At 43.8% G+C, this 15979-nt stretch overlaps 1 long non-coding RNA gene and 2 other non-coding genes across 10 annotated transcripts; 2 read left to right on the top strand and 1 right to left on the bottom strand.

The window, feature by feature from the left end:
* Nucleotides 1-1609: 1609 nt before the first annotated feature.
* On the bottom strand, nucleotides 1610-11669 carry LOC105009917. Of its 8 annotated transcripts, none has more exons than XR_004575230.1 (9): nucleotides 11560-11669; nucleotides 11254-11455; nucleotides 11046-11156; nucleotides 6881-10946; nucleotides 5594-6424; nucleotides 3990-4226; nucleotides 3662-3891; nucleotides 3326-3546; nucleotides 1610-3226 (listed from the first exon to the last, which is right to left on the bottom strand). It is a non-coding gene; the product is annotated as an uncharacterized LOC105009917 (long non-coding RNA). The 8 variants fall into 8 exon arrangements; XR_004575231.1 differs by having other exon boundaries at nucleotides 6881-10928; XR_004575227.1 differs by having other exon boundaries at nucleotides 1612-2335; nucleotides 2449-3226; nucleotides 6881-11156.
* Nucleotides 11670-14195: 2526 nt separating this feature from the next.
* LOC114830170 lies at nucleotides 14196-14300 on the top strand. Its single transcript, XR_003777895.2, has one exon. It is a non-coding gene; the product is annotated as a U6 spliceosomal RNA (small nuclear RNA).
* A 1424-nt stretch (nucleotides 14301-15724) lies between these two features.
* Nucleotides 15725-15831, top strand: LOC114830168. The gene has a single exon (XR_003777893.1). It is a non-coding gene; the product is annotated as a U6 spliceosomal RNA (small nuclear RNA).
* Nucleotides 15832-15979: the final 148 nt, after the last annotated feature.

Genomic DNA, 15979 nt, shown 5'->3' with positions numbered 1-15979 from the left:
GTAATATGCTTATAAACGTTATATGTACATTCCACTTGTAACATTCGCTATCCTTAATGCCTGTAAATATCCTGCCCTCTTCTATTTGCACTTCTGGTTAGATGCTAACTGCATTTTGTTGTACTGTACTCGTACTGTTCAATGACAATAAAGTTGAGTCTAATCCTAAGGGCTGCTTACAAATAGTTACAATTTATTACTGAACTGGTTGAGGTGGAACGACTCGGAAGAGTTAGAGCCGTGCACAGCAACACTGGGAGAATCACTCCGCCCTTAGTGAATGTGCCAGTCAGCATGACATTGTTATTCAAATTACTGATCTTACCCAATGTGGTCCTTGTCCATGGGCTCATACAGGCCCTGTAGTATCTCTGCCCTGTACATGTGGAGGCATTAGACTAGCAGGCCAAGGTGTCCTTGTTGACCATTAGCGGTGACCTGGAGACGCTGCGCTCTCACTCCTGCTGATGGCTAGCCACCAGCCCCATGACCCAGCCCACTTCGTTCTCCCGAAACCACTTAAAGGTCTGACCCATGGTTTACACCAAACTGAACCGTGTACTGGCTCTGAACCAGCATCACCACTCTCAGAGACAACCCGGGCAGGGGCCTCTGCCAAGACAGTGGAATTTGGGCAGGTGTGTATAAAGGAGTTTCTGTGCCATTACATCTGACCATCTAATTGGGACAGAGTGGCTGGAACTGATGAGGGCACAGCATGTTCATGGTAGCCAGGGCCAGTAAACATGCCTGTCTGCCTGATTGACTGTTGTACATAGTGTATATACTTTATTCTGAATACACCCCACAAAACTATGTAACCTGTGCTCACGTTCAAGGGGCGCTTGAATCTGTTTATTCAACTCCCAAAATTTCAAAATAAATTCTACCCTTTGTAAATTGACTTGGAATTGCTTCTAGTTGCTATTATGTATATTTTTTATTTTCTGTTATTTGTGCTTTATATATTTCCTAATTACTGCGTAGATATCGCGTTCCATGTCTAGTGACATCTACATAGTAGACTTTGGCTGGAATATAATACAGTGTCACTGCCACTGTGCTGATTGGTTTCTGCATTTATGTTGGACAATACACATACTAACCCATGACTGAAACGGGTAAGGGACTCTAATAATAATAAGACTAACTGACAAGTCCGGTTATTGAGCGTTTATTGATGCTGTGAAAAAGTCAATTTTCCTAGGAAAAACAAGGAAAAATAAAGTCTGAAGAAATTTTGCAAAACATGGATAGCCGTTAATTGTTTCACTGTTGTTAAATCCTATTCAGCCTGCATGGAGAACAAGTCACAATTAAGCGTCTGTGGGTTGTTCTGAAGTCACATTGTTGCTTTTATCTTTTTATATCTCTCTGTGAGTTCCCAAAAAATTATGTCTTTTGATCAAGAGATATACAGGTCAAATATGTAAATAAGATTAAGCTACACTCTCATGGCAACCATAGCACTAGGTCTTTGCCTATCCTTGGCATCTGTGAACAGTCAAAATATACATTTGAGCCTAGTCTAACAGTCCATTTATTACATTGGATTTAGCATAGCAGTTAAGCAGGCTTCTAATCAATTAGCAAAACAATTCATACAGAAGCCTATTGGTGTTCATAATGCAATTATTACATGGTGAAATATTTTCTTAGAGAAATCTGTCCTCTACAGGGGCGTTTGGTCAATCGCCGCGGCTACTGATCATTTATTATCTGGTCGATCACAATGTCAAACTGAATGATGAAACCATTTGTCAGTTATGTGTTTTTATTGCCTTACCTGCATTTTAACAGTAACACATTTATATAAACACAATTCATCACACAGAATAGACGGCAATACTTTTCCCGAAATTCGAACACTATCCAGACCAGTGTTTCTCAACGGGGGCGGTACCCCCCTTCAGGGGGCGTTCAGAGGATGATTTCGGAAAGGGGGACGTTTGTTTTAAGGTGAGTTTACATCGAAGATTCACAGCACCTGGCAGCACACCCTTGGCCCTGGTCTTCTCCAGTCACTGTTTAGCCGTTTTTTCACCACCTGCTGCCTCACAGTAGTACTCCTCCTTGTACTGACTTTGGACAAATTATTTTCTTTTTGGTTTTCCACAGATTTTGCAAGGGAAAGCCACTGGTTGCTTCGTCTTCCTAGCAGGTCCGTCATCAGCCTGCTCTTCCCTACTCCTTAAATTAGTGTACCTGTTAGGGAGGAGGTCCTTGGCAAGTCTGGCAGCACTGACGACTCTCTTAGTTGGGGGGTTGCTTGTTGGGGCCCGTCTCTTCACAGCCCCCTTGCTGGTTCTGGAGGTGGTGTGTGTCAGCTTCTTGTCTACAAAGGGAAAACAAAAACGACAGTTCTAAGATCCTTTTAAAACTTTTACTCTGAAATGAAATTGTCTGCAGGTAAAATACAGAAAAATGAAAATATATGTAGTAAAAAACCAGTGACTGTCAATAACAGGTGGCTACCACGGACGGCTGAATTTCCTGGAAGGATCTTTTTTCCTGGAACCCTCATCTGCTGGTCCTTTTGTTGGACAAGAAATAGAGTTGTGAGTGGTTGACCATGTAGTTCACACCCTAGACACCCTGCTGTCACCTTTAGAACCCTGATCCTTTTGTTATTTACAGGACAAAAAAATAGAGATAGCGTTAGACATCCCGGAGGTGTATTTGCTGTACAACCGTCAGCAGACAGTCAGGCAGGAGGGTTTACTGGTACTCAGTTTGGCCGCCAGATGTAGTGGCACAAAAACTGTCCCCAGAACACACTGTCTCCAAATTATTTTGTTTTGGGCTGACCACACTTCTTACAGATGTAGAATTTGTAGGGCTTGTGTGCACGCACTGTTTGACCCGACTCTAGTCTTTTTCTGGCCCTCCATTCTGTGGTCCTGGAGACTTTGGGTCTTGCATTGGGGGGCGGCAGAGCACTGCTGGTTGAGGGCAGGTCTGGAGCAACGGGAAGGGCGGTGGTAGGCTGAGGCAGGGACAGTGGAGGATGCGGTGGCTGACTTTTCTATCTCTATTCTGCCATGCCGTGTAGCCAGCCCTGTTTGGTCTTCAGACAGTTGATATGTGCTGCTGGTCGATGGTGCAGTTAGCGGTGCCGCGGTCCTGACCGAAGAATGGAAGGGGTCTTCCTCCTCCGTCTGCAGTCATTCTGTCCAGGCCCAGGTGAAGGGTCACCCTCTCCATCGAGGTAACCCGAGTGTCGTACCTGTAAAATATTCAGCATGTTACTTAATATCAGTAAGGAGTCAAGTGTCCAGCTCTGTACCCAACAAATAAAACGCACACAAATGCGATAATAACTCACCATTGTGTCAAGGTCAACCTATTGACCTCAAACAGCTGGACCCGAGCACCATGGTCCTGATGCTCCTGTAGTCGCTCAGGATGGCAGCTCACCTGTTGACCCTCACACCAAGGACAGTCTGGCCAGCAGGGTGTTTTCGGCAAAGCTCTAAAAAGATTGCCTCTACTGTCTTACTAGTTTTGGGCCACAGGGCAGGTCCATGTCCTTGTCCAAGTAGGGAGCTAAAAGGATATTAAATTACATAGGATGACATCAGTGAGGAACACAAAACACAGTGTTTAGTGAGAAAGTTATTTCAGCACAAAGCGCAGTACATACCGCTTCAAAATCTCTTACCCTTTAACTGTTGTTGTCTTGGAGTTTTTAGATCGCCCCTGCAGGACTAGGCCCGGAACCTCTCGGGGTAGGAGACTGTCTTCTTGTCCGCCTCCAAAAGACTCCCAGAGGGCAATTATCTCTTGGGCATGCCGAGTCGAGATCCACGGCCCCTCCAAGATTCTCACCAGACTTTTGGCCAGGAGAATGACATGCTGATAGCCGACACCCCCATCAGGTCCAATGTACTCCTGGAAAAATGAAGTGTAATTGCATGGGGTTGAATTTTTGGATGTGAAAAAAAAGTAATTGGCGATGTGAGCCGTTTGTAATGTGGATAAGCACTTACGTCCTCCTCCAGGTCCTGACAGATAGCAGGGGCGGTGGAGCAGCCTTCCAGAGAAGAGGAAGAGGTGGTAGACTCTCATCCAGAGAACATAAGGAAATGGTGGTCGTCATCAAACTCTTCCAACTCCACGAGATGTCCTCTCCCTCTCCTTTCTCTGTGTCATCTGACATCCCATCTGGAGTGTCCTCCTCTGCCCGCCAGTCTGGGAGTACAAATACTCCACCGCAATAAGTTCCCCTTCAGACAAACAAAGACAGAGTGTCACACACAAACAGTTGTGAGCATGTTGATATTCATGCTGTGTGTTTAAGTGTCTACATTTGTCTAGAAAGGCAAAATTCCATAGTGTCCATGCCAGTGTACTTGGAGGGTTTTGTGTAATCTGTTATGAGACTACGACCAAGGAGCTTCTGGCTCAGCTCATTGATGGCGTGTTGTGCTACGCCGTCATAGCAGTGCAAAGGACTGCTTCACTCCCCCTGCTGCAGCCTCTGCACGGTCCTCGTTCCACCTTATGAGCCCTTCAAGGAGGTAAGCCTGAAAGTGCTTGGCACTGAAAACAACAAGAAATGAGGACTCCTCACATGCACACAGGCAGTAAAACAATGTGAGAAACGTATCAGCGCATTGAATGCACCAGGAATGAAGCGGTTCAAGTGGAGGTGGAAACTCTCCAAAGGAAGTGGACCCTTGCGCAAAGCGCAGGAGGAAAGAACCCCCCCCCCCCCAGGTCCCGCTGTGCAGCTCCCTCAGCTGGTTGAACAGCCTGGTCACACTGTTTCCTAGTGTCCTCTCCCTCATCAGCTTGACTACCTTCAGATTACAGGACAGCCTGATAGACATAGAAACCGGTTGAGAACTGGTCGGGGGGTGTGATCATAGTTGGTAGGGGGTCTGTGGGAACCGGGTGACTTTGAAAAACTTTCAACTGCAGAGTTCCTGCAGCTGATAAGAAAGCCTAATTAGCATTTCAATGAGGCTGTGAAACATCACCACCTCAGACTGCCCCAGTCAGAATCCCCCCCCCCCATCGGAACAACAAAGTCAAGGGGTCACACCTCTTTGATTGTCGGAGGTGTCAACTACTTACTGATAAGTCAAGATGGCTGGGAACTTGGCCCGATGACTTGGGTCCAACTGGTTGAGGACATCCAAAGACCAACTTGCCGACATCTTTTTGCAAAGTCTGCACTCCAGGTATTCCGTCCCCATGAAATACCATCCATACAATACCTTCCGGACAGTCCTATACACCCCGCAGCCTGTTAGCTTGTGGCTCATGCACTGTGGTTGGGTGAACACAAACTTAAAAACCCACAGGCGATAGGGCTTCCAGAGAAAAAAGGGATGGAGGAAGTAGGCGTTGGGAGATGCTGGAGGCTGATGACTGATGTTGGGAGGCAGAGGAGGAAAGTACAACAACTCAAGCTGCCTTTTCAGGACACACTTGAGTTGCTTGTCCTTTGTGAAAATGGCTCGGCGGGCCATACTCATGCTGCTCTTTTGGGAGGGTCAGCTTCCATCCCTCCGGGAGAATTACCTACCGGATGCAGAAGAGTGGATAATGAATACACCTACTACCACCTCACAAAAAAAGTGTTTACCGAAGTGCCAGCATCTGGCAGAACTGGTCCACCTCCTGGCTGGGAGAGGTAGGCTGGCACAGTAGGAACTGCAACATAATGCATAGAAATTAGAATCACAAAAAATCTAATTGTTGACTTTACTGATAACAATAAAGCTTTATATTAAAAGCCTGTAAAACAACTATTGCACTTTGACATAGTTAGATCAGTGTTAGAAGAATTGAATATTGTCTGCATACAAATCTACATTTAATAAGCTACAGAACACTGTGATAGAGCAAGTAATCAAGCAACAAATTACCTGAAGCGAAGTGATGCACAGATTACAATTCCAAAGACTGAAATGGCTAATAAATGCCATGCAAAACAGATGAAAATGAGTGACTCATTTTACAAAGATTTCTAAGCCCAACTACTAAGCATTTTAGAAATAACCACTTACCTTTACCACTTTAAAGTGTAACCTGTTATAGCTAACAATGAGACTAACACAAAAAGATTAGGTCACAGTTCATTTGATACTAGTATTCTTCTCTACTAGCTCGCTCACAAACAGAAACATTCCTTGTTCCAGTTCCATGATGATAGCCAGTAATTCCAGATCAGATAGCTAAACAGCTTTTAAATCACACACACATACACACACAGACAGAGAGAGATACTCAGACTAAATTGCGGCAATATTTCATTTACTGAAACAAATGACATCAAAGTCAAGATCAGAATATATAGTTACCGGGATTAGGAGATGCTTCAGCAGCAGTTTTGTCTCTGCAATGGATATAGACTTTGAAACGAGCCATTGACGTCCCCCGCTTCACATGTTTCTTCCAGAACCAGGTAATATAGCTGCATTAGAAAGAAGAAAATATATAAATCATTATATAAAAAAATGTAATGCTAACTTAATGTGCCTGCTCAGCCAATATGTCCAATACAGGTGCTGGTCATAAAATTAGAATATCATCAAAAAATGGATTTATTTCAGTAATTCCATTCAAAAAGTGAAACTTGTATAATGTATAAATTCATTCCACAGACTGATATATTTCAAGTGTTTATTGTGATGATTATAACTGAAAACTAATGAAAATCTCAGAAAATTTGAATATTACTTAAAACCAAAAGTTGATTGTGGGGTGTATTCAGAATAAAGTATATACACTCTGTACAACAGTCAATCAGGCAGACAGGCATGTTTACTGGCCCTGGCTACCATGAACATGCTGTGCCCTCATCAGTTCCAGCCACTCTGTCCCAATTAGATGGTCAGATGTAATGGCACAGAAACTCCTTTATACACACCTGCCCAAATTCCACTGTCTTGGCAGAGGCCCATGCCCGGGTTGTCTCTGAGAGTGGTGATGCTGGTTCAGAGCCAGTACACGGTTCAGTTTGGTGTAAACCATGGGTCAGACCTTTAAGTGGTTTCGGGAGAACGAAGTGGGCTGGGTCATGGGGCTGGTGGCTAGCCATCAGCAGGAGTGAGAGCACAGCGTCTCCAGGTCAGCGCTAATGGTTAAGGTATGTGCAACTGAAATGCAGGGATTAAGTATATTAAGCCACGTGACCAGGAGGAGCTGCCCCAATCTCCCCCTGCAGATCTTAAATAGTCTTCATGGTACGTATTAGTATCAGTATATATGACCAGTTAATTCAATAAAGTAGAATCGTTGTTTTATTCAGTCGAGAACGTTCCGCTCTCTCAATTGTTACAGTATTCTGAAAAGACTGACAGGTCCGTCAGCCAATCCCAGTCGTCGCTTGTCTCAATTATCAGAAAAACACACAAAAAAATGGAAAGGATGGGACCTTGTCTCAAATACCATGGCCCAACTGCTGTTTCACTTTTCAGGTATGGTCCAATCATTTTCGTCCCTTGAGTTCAGCCCCGACTGCATAACAGTTTTCATCGGGTTTACGGTAGTCATTACAATTTCAGAGCATTTCTCAAAGTGCACACTAAAGTCGAACTTAACAAAATAGCTGTCATTACGATGTCATGTATGCTTCGCGTCTGCGTTTAGGTTGACGTTATCTTATTTAGCGTCATTAGCCATTAGCTTTTTGGCATGTTCAGCATGTAGCGGTTGTACTGTACAGCTGTATACAAGCTAACTATAAACATACATTCACAGTAGTGAAGTACAGCTGGTTATCTCAACTGAGAAATCTGCATTGTTAATTGCACTTTTTCCTGACCAGGCTGTGGTGTGCAAGAAGCTGAGGCAGAGGCGTGGGCCCGTGTCGTCTCTGAGGGTGGTGACCCTGATGCAGAGATGCTGGTTCTGTGCCGGTATACGGTTCAGTTCAGCGTGTACTGGGGTCAGACCTTTAAGTGGCTTCTGGAGAACGACGTGGGTTAGGGGCTGGTGGTTAGCCCATCAGCAGGAGCGAGAGCGCAGCGTCTCCAGATCTCTGCTGATTGTCAGCAAGGACACCTTGACCCTCTACTCTAATGCATCACAGCCAAGACAGGAGAGCCACGCCCTTGTTGGCGTCCACAGGTACAGGGCAGAGACCATAGATATAGATATGAAGCATTGACGGGACATATAGTTCTACCTGACGTCTCAATAGCTCCGCCGTTTTACGTGGGACCAGTTCGGAAAAGTCAAGCCACTTACACTAGTCATGGTTGTATTTTGTGCAGCAGTAACTTGGTCCAGAAAAATGATTAACGATACAAAGGAGGTGAGAAACATTGTTCCCGCATCAGTAATTAGTGTAGAAATGTATAACATACTTAACTTTACATACCATGAACAAGAACGCTAATCCAGCCTAACCGTAGCTGTTGAGCTACGTAACTTTGCAGTATCATAATTCTTTGTTTTTTAAATCACCGGTCTCAGCTAGATTGCTATATTATAATATGAATTAACGTTGCACACAACGTATGTGAAATAACGCGTTTTCATCAATAAAAGGAATTACTGTGTATAATCAGCAGATGGCGATGTTGGGTTGCCTTTGTCCACAAAAAGTAGACTTGTTTCTCCCATTTCTGTCCAATTACTATGCTGTTAGCCTACCAAATTCAGTGAGCCAGTATGCTCCGTTTAGCACATTCTTACAAAAATAGTGATTTCTATAATGAAATGAAAATATTCATATGTATATACAAACATATTATAATTTTAAATCACAGGTAATTGTTGTAGTGCAAATGTATATTAATTTAAGTACTATCCTGCACCTTCCTACATTAGACCATAGCCATTTTGCACTTAAATTAATAAATGACTAAAAACTTTCAAATTAATTTGTTTATATTCTGAAAAGTAGTTATTTTATGCATTGTGTTATGCATAACAGTGGCTATTTATATATTATTAAGGAAATGTAATTGTTATAAGAACTGAAATGCCATTTCTACCATGTGTTTGTATTGTACATTGTGTAGAACAGGTCCCAGGTAAGATGGCGGTCTAATTGCTCCATTCTGATTTATAGGGGCTCTATGACATAAGCCCATCTACTTTTCTATTATCTATGGCAGAGACACTACAGAACCTGTATAAAGACAAGGATCACATTGGGTGAGATCAGTCATTTGAGTAACTAATGTCATGCTGATATCATTTGTATTTTTGTGATAATTAATCCAATTTCTAATCCATATTTATTTTGTCAGATATGTCAACTGGCTAAGGAAGCAGACATCCAGGAAACCTGGGGACCCTATAGAAGCAGCCCTTAAATACATAAGGCACCCTGACTAGGAGGCAGCTACACCCCTTTCTCCACTTGCTGGTATTAAGACGCTTCAGAGTAAATATTAGTATTAGTAAAGATGACCTGTTAATTCATCTAATAAAGTATAATGTTACTTTATTCCCCACTGTTTGCTTGGTGTTAAAGGCCTCTTGGTGCAGCAGTGGTCCCAGTGTTTTTGGGGCAGTGTTCAGTGGACAACTGCATTCAACAGCGAGGAAGATCCTTGCCCCAAAGACTGCAGTTCCTAGTATCTTCATATTGGAGAATTGCAAGAAACATTATAATGAGCTCTTGATGACTAAGACCACATTTAACACACATTTCTATGTGTGAAGAGGAGGCTGCCCCATGGCAGTCTTTCCTGCCTCCAAGGCCTGCACATGCAAGTCCAGAGGTGAGTTACCTTATAACAGCAACGGTTCAGAATATTCACAACTGTAAGCTACTAGTATTTTAACTGTCATTTTCTTGTCTAAAATGCAGCTGCTGCATCCTGAGAGCTGGCGGGCATGTCTGAACAAAGAGCAGCAGCAGATCGGCCGTACACTGTTCACCAGGAGTAGCACTGGGAGATATAAAATTACCAGAGTTGGTCTGTGGTGGTACCCTCCCCAACCTTGGCTGACCTACAATCAGCCACCTGAGTCGCCTGACCCCTTCTTTGCATGTCCGCTGTTCCTCTACATACATGGTCATTCAAGCTGGCACGCACCCGGCCTGGGTGTAACACTCTTCTCACCAAGGCTGGGCTTTACAAGACCATCCAGAGAGTCTTGGATGTCAAGGGCTAGTACCCCATGGCCACGGAGTGTCTGCGTTCTTCCACCACATTACATGTGAATTCATTGGTGTTGAGTACCTGTACACCCAGACCAACAAAGTGCTGCAGGAAGTCAACCGGACCCCGACACTCCAGATGAGGCTGATGCTGTCGAGGGACCCCTGGAGGATGAGGGCTTTGAGGAGACAGGATAAGGACGCCACCACCCCAGCCTCGCTGCCGGCCTCGTTCTCCACTTCAGTAGTAGCCCCGCCAGGTAATCCAGCTGATGCACCCCTATTTGTCATGACATTCTAAACCAAATGTTTCCTGAAAGGCTTTTTATTTTATTTTTTTAATGTATTTGTAACATTCAGAAGGAGTGCCAAGGGCCAGATACCAGCAGGTCTGCAGGCTGGCCAAGAGGGTCTTCAGGGGCTCACGGATCGAAAGGTAGACTGTCTGATAGGACTGTGGCAAACACTACCGCAGCCAGAGGAGTTGTCGACACTTTCCGTCACCAGGACAGGCTCGAGCGCGGGCGGTTCAAAGCGATTAAAGGGAAACTGCTGGAAAGGACAGTGTTCAATGGTATTTGGTTAATATAATAATTATTTCAACAGTTGCCATCCACTGCCAACACTAACAAGTATTCTTTGTTCAAATCTTTGTCTTTCAGTTGCTTTCTCAGACTTAACCCGGGTCCTGCTACGTGGCCAGGCGGCAGTCGCCTGGTCGAGGCCATTTGCAGCCAGCTCTGTCACCAGCATCCATGCGGCCCTAAGAGGTGCAGGTGGGCGATCCTCTTCAGTCAGAGAGGCGGTGCTGAACAGCCCAGGGTTGATGGCCCAGACCAACACCACGGTCTATGAGCTGAAGTCAGAGGACGGTCTAACAATAGTAAGATGATGATGATACATGTAGACATTATTAATAATTAGCAGCATCATGTTCCTGATGGTCCTGTAGTCCTTCTGGATGGCAGCCCACCTGTTGTCCCGCACACCAAGGACAGTCTGGCAAAGCTCCAAAAAGAAAGCCTCTACTGTGCTGCTAGTGTTGGGCCACAGGGCAGGTCCAGGTCCTTGTCCAAATAGGGAGCTAAAAGGATATTAAATTATAAAAGACAACATCTATGAAGAACACAAAACACCCTGTTTAGTGAGAAAGTGATTTCGGCACAAAGTGCAGTACTTACCGCTTCATGCTATCTTCCCCCTCGACTGCTGTGGTCTTTGAGGAGACTCATCTTGTTCGCCTCTGGAAGATTCTCTCACAGGGCGATTATCTCTTTGGGCATGCCGAGTCGAGATCGACAGCCTCTCCAAGAGTCTCATCAGACTTTTGGCAAGGAGAACGACATGTTGATACCCGACAACCCCATCAGGACTTGTGTACTCCTGGAAATATGAAGTGTAATTGCAAGGGGTTGGATTATTGGATATGAATAAGAAAAGAAAAAAAATGACGATGTGAGCGGTTTGTGATGTGGATATGCACTTACATCCTCCTCCAGGTCCTGACAGATAGTAGGGGGCAATGGAGCAGCCTTCTTGAGGTAAGGAAGAGCCTAGTCACGCTGTTCCCAAGTGTACGCTCCCTCGTCTATTCTGACTACCTTCAGGTCACAGGACAGCCTGATACACCATGGGAATTAACCGAAAAGCCAAGATCGCTGAGAACTTGTGTCCACCTGGTTAAGGACATCCAGTGACCAACCTGCCAACTTCTTTTCACAGGGGTTGCATTCTAGATATTCCATCCCCATTAAATACCATCCATCGATGTCAAGCACCTTCCGGACAGTCCTGTACACCACGCAACGTGTTAGCCTGTGGCGCTTGCACTGTGGCAAACAAAGTTTGGGGCACAGGTCATTTGATATTAGTATTGAATTATTAGTATTAGTACTGAAACCAATGACATCAGAATATATACTTGCCAGAATTAGGTGTTTTGGCTGGAGTTTCGTCTCTGCACTGGAGATAGACCTTGAAGTGAGCCATTGATGTTCCCTCTTCACTTTGCCCTTCTGGAAGCAGGTCATATAGCTGTATTAAAAACAAACAAAAATGTACACACTAACAGTCAAAAGTTTTTTTCCAGTTTGGCTGAGGTCATGGGACAGAAACTCACTCCTTCATAAACACTGTGTCCTGTCTTTAATTTACTACATTTCTTGCAGTACTATACTTTGCTGGGCTTGTGCACACAGACTGTTTGAAGAAACAGACAGATATTCCTTGTATCTTGTGTACCCCAAAGCCAACAAGGTGTAGGTGTCCCTGATCACGTTAAGGGAGTGAGGTTCCACCTCTACTGCCCTCTGGGAACAGGCTGCCATACCTGTTCAGGTGGTTGAGATAATGCTATATAATGTGTTGCAATGTGGATTGATTTACGGTGTGTACGTGTCATCATACAAGATACTTATTTCCATTAAAACATTTACCAATTTAAGCAGTCCTGGTTTGCCATCTTGGGAGACAACTATGTCTTTACTAGCTGTCTCATTAAGTACATCAGATTGAACTGTACAATATGGATTGTTTGAGTCTAAGCTTTGTGAATTCATTGGTACAATTAAATAGAAGTAGAATATTTGAATGTATCTACCTCCATATGATACAATGTCATAAATATACATTATGCTGTGTGTATAGTACTAATCTGTGTCATGTTTTCATTCATCAGATGGTAATCACCCATTTTTACTCTTAAATTAATTGAAAACAATAAAAAGTGCTAATATTCTGAAAAGTAAAGTAAATGTATTTATATGCATGAAAGTGGTAATTTATATACTATAGGAGAAATGTAATTGTTATAAAGATTCCATGCTACTTCTACTTGTAGCTGGTTTAGAACAGGTCTGCAGTAAGAGGGCTGCAGAGTTGCTCCTTTGTGAGGTATAGGGGTCTCCATGACATCAGCTAGTGTACTGGCTTAACAACGAGCATGCCTTGCAAATCCTAGGCAGCAGCTAGAACACCAGGAAACAAGATAGCGACTAAATAATACAATATTCTCCCATCTAGTTTAGTATGTCAAACAAATCTTTGCTTTATTGTGTCTCTTAGGGTCTGTTTAAATCCTGTTGTACATACACCGACCAGCCATAAAATGAACAATTACAAGTGAAATGAATAACACTGAAAATCTCATTATCATGGCATCTATCAGTGGGTGGGATATATTAGGCAGCAAGTGAACATTCTGTCCTGAAAGTTGATGTGTTGGAAGCAGAAAAAATCTGAGTGACTTTGACAAGGGCCAAATTGTGATGACTAGACGACTGGGTCAGAGCATCTCCAAAACTGCAGCCCTTGTGGGGTCTATCAAAGGTGGTCCAAGGAAGGAAAAGCGGTGAAGCAACAACAGGGTTATGGGCAGCCAAAGCTCACTGATTCACGTGGGGAACGAAGGCTGGCCTGTGTGGTCCGATCCAACTGATGACCTGCTGTGGCTCAAATTGCTGAAAAGGTTAATGCTGGTATTAATAGAAAAGTGTCAGAACACACAGTGCATTGTAGTTGGTTGCGTACGGGGCTGCGTAAGCTGCAGAACAGTCAGGGTGCCCAAGCTGACCCCTGTCCACTGCCAAAAGCGCCTACAATGGAACTGGACCATGGAGCAATGGAAGGAGGCCTGGTCTGATGAATTACGGCATCCACACCGCACCAGGATGCACTGTGGGAAGGAGGCAACCCGGCAAAGGCAGTGTGATGCATCGGGCAATGATCTTCTGGGAAACCTTGGGTCCTGCCATTCATGTGGATGTTACTTTGACACGTACCACCTACCTGAGCATTGTTGCAGACCATGTGCACCCTGTCATGGCAACGGTATTCCCTGATGGCATTGGCCTCTTTCAGCAGGATAATGTGCCCTGCCACAAAGTGAAAATGCCTCCAAATTCCCAAGATCTCAATCCAATCGAGCATCTGTGGGACATGCTGGACAAACAAGTCTGATCTATGGAGGCCCCACCATGCAACCTACTGGACTTGAAGGATCTGCTGCTAATGTCTTGGTGCCAGATACCACAGCACACCTTCAGAGGTCTAGTGGAGTCCATGTCTTGACGGGTCAAGGCTGTTTTGGCGGCAAAAGGGGGACCCACACAATATTAGGCAAGTAATCAATGTTATGGCGGATCGGTGTATACTAACAATGGATTGACACAGAGAGGTTTAGCATGGCCCCACCACAAAGATGACACAAAAACAAAATAGGCTCATTTCTGCAAATATGCACGCATTTATGCAAATATATGCGCATTTATGCCATAATACAAGTTTAGGCATTTAAAGTTGGCATAGCGTAAGCATGTGAGAGAAAGGTCTGGTCTTTACAGCTAGAACAGTTCAAAATATGCTATTTCTTGTTAAGAAATTGCTAATAAGTTGAAGCATTTTCGCCCATGATGTTACCTATGAGGTCTAGATTTTATATAGGGCTTAGTTGCCGATTACAAATGGGTCTAGGATACGCATTTTTAACAGAGGCTTAATGACAGCTGTTTTCAAGTCTTTTGGAAAATCGCCTGATAAGAATGAGACGTTAACTATTTGCTGTAGCCTACTGGCTTGTGGGTTGCATTAATGAGTTGAGCTGGGTAGTGTCCCGCAACCCTCCAAATCCCTATTTAACAACTGATTAGCAGTAAAGACTTGACTGCACTTCCAATATTTCAAATAATGTTATAGAAAAAGAAATCAGTGACTGACATACTCCCCACTTAAAAATTATTGTGGCTCGGTAATCTGTTTACAATTGCTTATTATCTCCTTACATACACATCAGACACATTACTATCCTTTCAACCCTAAACCATCCTGGATTTGCAATTACTATACGGGTCTCGTCCGGTAACGGAGGACAAGGATTTGAGTCAGGATTTTACACAGTCCCCCTTTAAAATTGCTTTTAAAATAGATGTTTTACATTCCCCCTCGATATGGGGAAGTATATGAGGTAGAATTAAGCTTTTAAATCTCTGCTGAAGTTGTTCAACATTCACTGTCGTTTTTTTTCTCTCTCAAAACTGCAATTTTACCAACTCCTATGGTGACACTAGAAAGTGTCAACACAAACCTTGCTCCTCCAGTAAAAGATCTACAAATCTCCTCACAGCAAATCTATGCTCTTCTTCTTTGCAACGAATCTTTTCTCTGGCCATTACTTACGTTTTCTCTACCAACTGCGCTTTTCTCTCTCCCGACTGGGCAGTTAGCGATTTGTGTTTCATCTCCAGTTATCGGTTTGTTTGTTGGTAAGGCCATGTGGCAGAGTGGAAATGGCTGTCTAAGGACCGGGGGAGGGGAAAGAGAAACCCGAGTAAAGCAGAGTGTGTGGGTGGGGTTTGGAGAAACGGTTTTCGGTGTGCGCTTTCCTTCTACCCAATCAAAAACAAAGGCTGACTGGTGTATCTGCATAAAAACCAGCATGCACTGCAAATCCTAGGCAGCAGCTAGAACACCAGAAAGAGACAAGACAGCCACTAAATAATACAATATTCTCTAAATAAATGTAATATGTCACACTATTTTCCTGATGAGTTTTATGTACTGCTGAGGGTCTATTTAAAGCCTCTTAAATGCCAACCATGATGAAAACCACCCAAGGTCTTGCACCGTATATATACGGGTCTTTCCTAGGGCATTATTGTGCTTGCTTCGGCAGCACATATACTAAAATTGGAACGATACAGAGAAGATTAGCATGGCCCCTGCGCAAGGATGACACGCAAATTCGTGAAGCGTTCCTTATTTTACCCCATTTCAAAGCCCACATCCACAAAAAGAATGTTTAAGGTAACAAAAGAAAAAAAAAAAAAAAAGCTAATCTGTGAATTTGCGCAAAAAAATGCAATATATAAAAATGTATGTAAATATGCACACATTTATGCAAATCTGGGAAAA

This window comes from Esox lucius, chromosome 23 (assembly GCF_011004845.1).
Source record: "Esox lucius isolate fEsoLuc1 chromosome 23, fEsoLuc1.pri, whole genome shotgun sequence".
NCBI classification, from domain to species: Eukaryota; Metazoa; Chordata; class Actinopteri; order Esociformes; family Esocidae; genus Esox; species Esox lucius.
The sequence above is the reverse complement of the archived record's forward strand: the minus strand, read 5'-3'. Positions and strand labels throughout refer to the sequence as shown.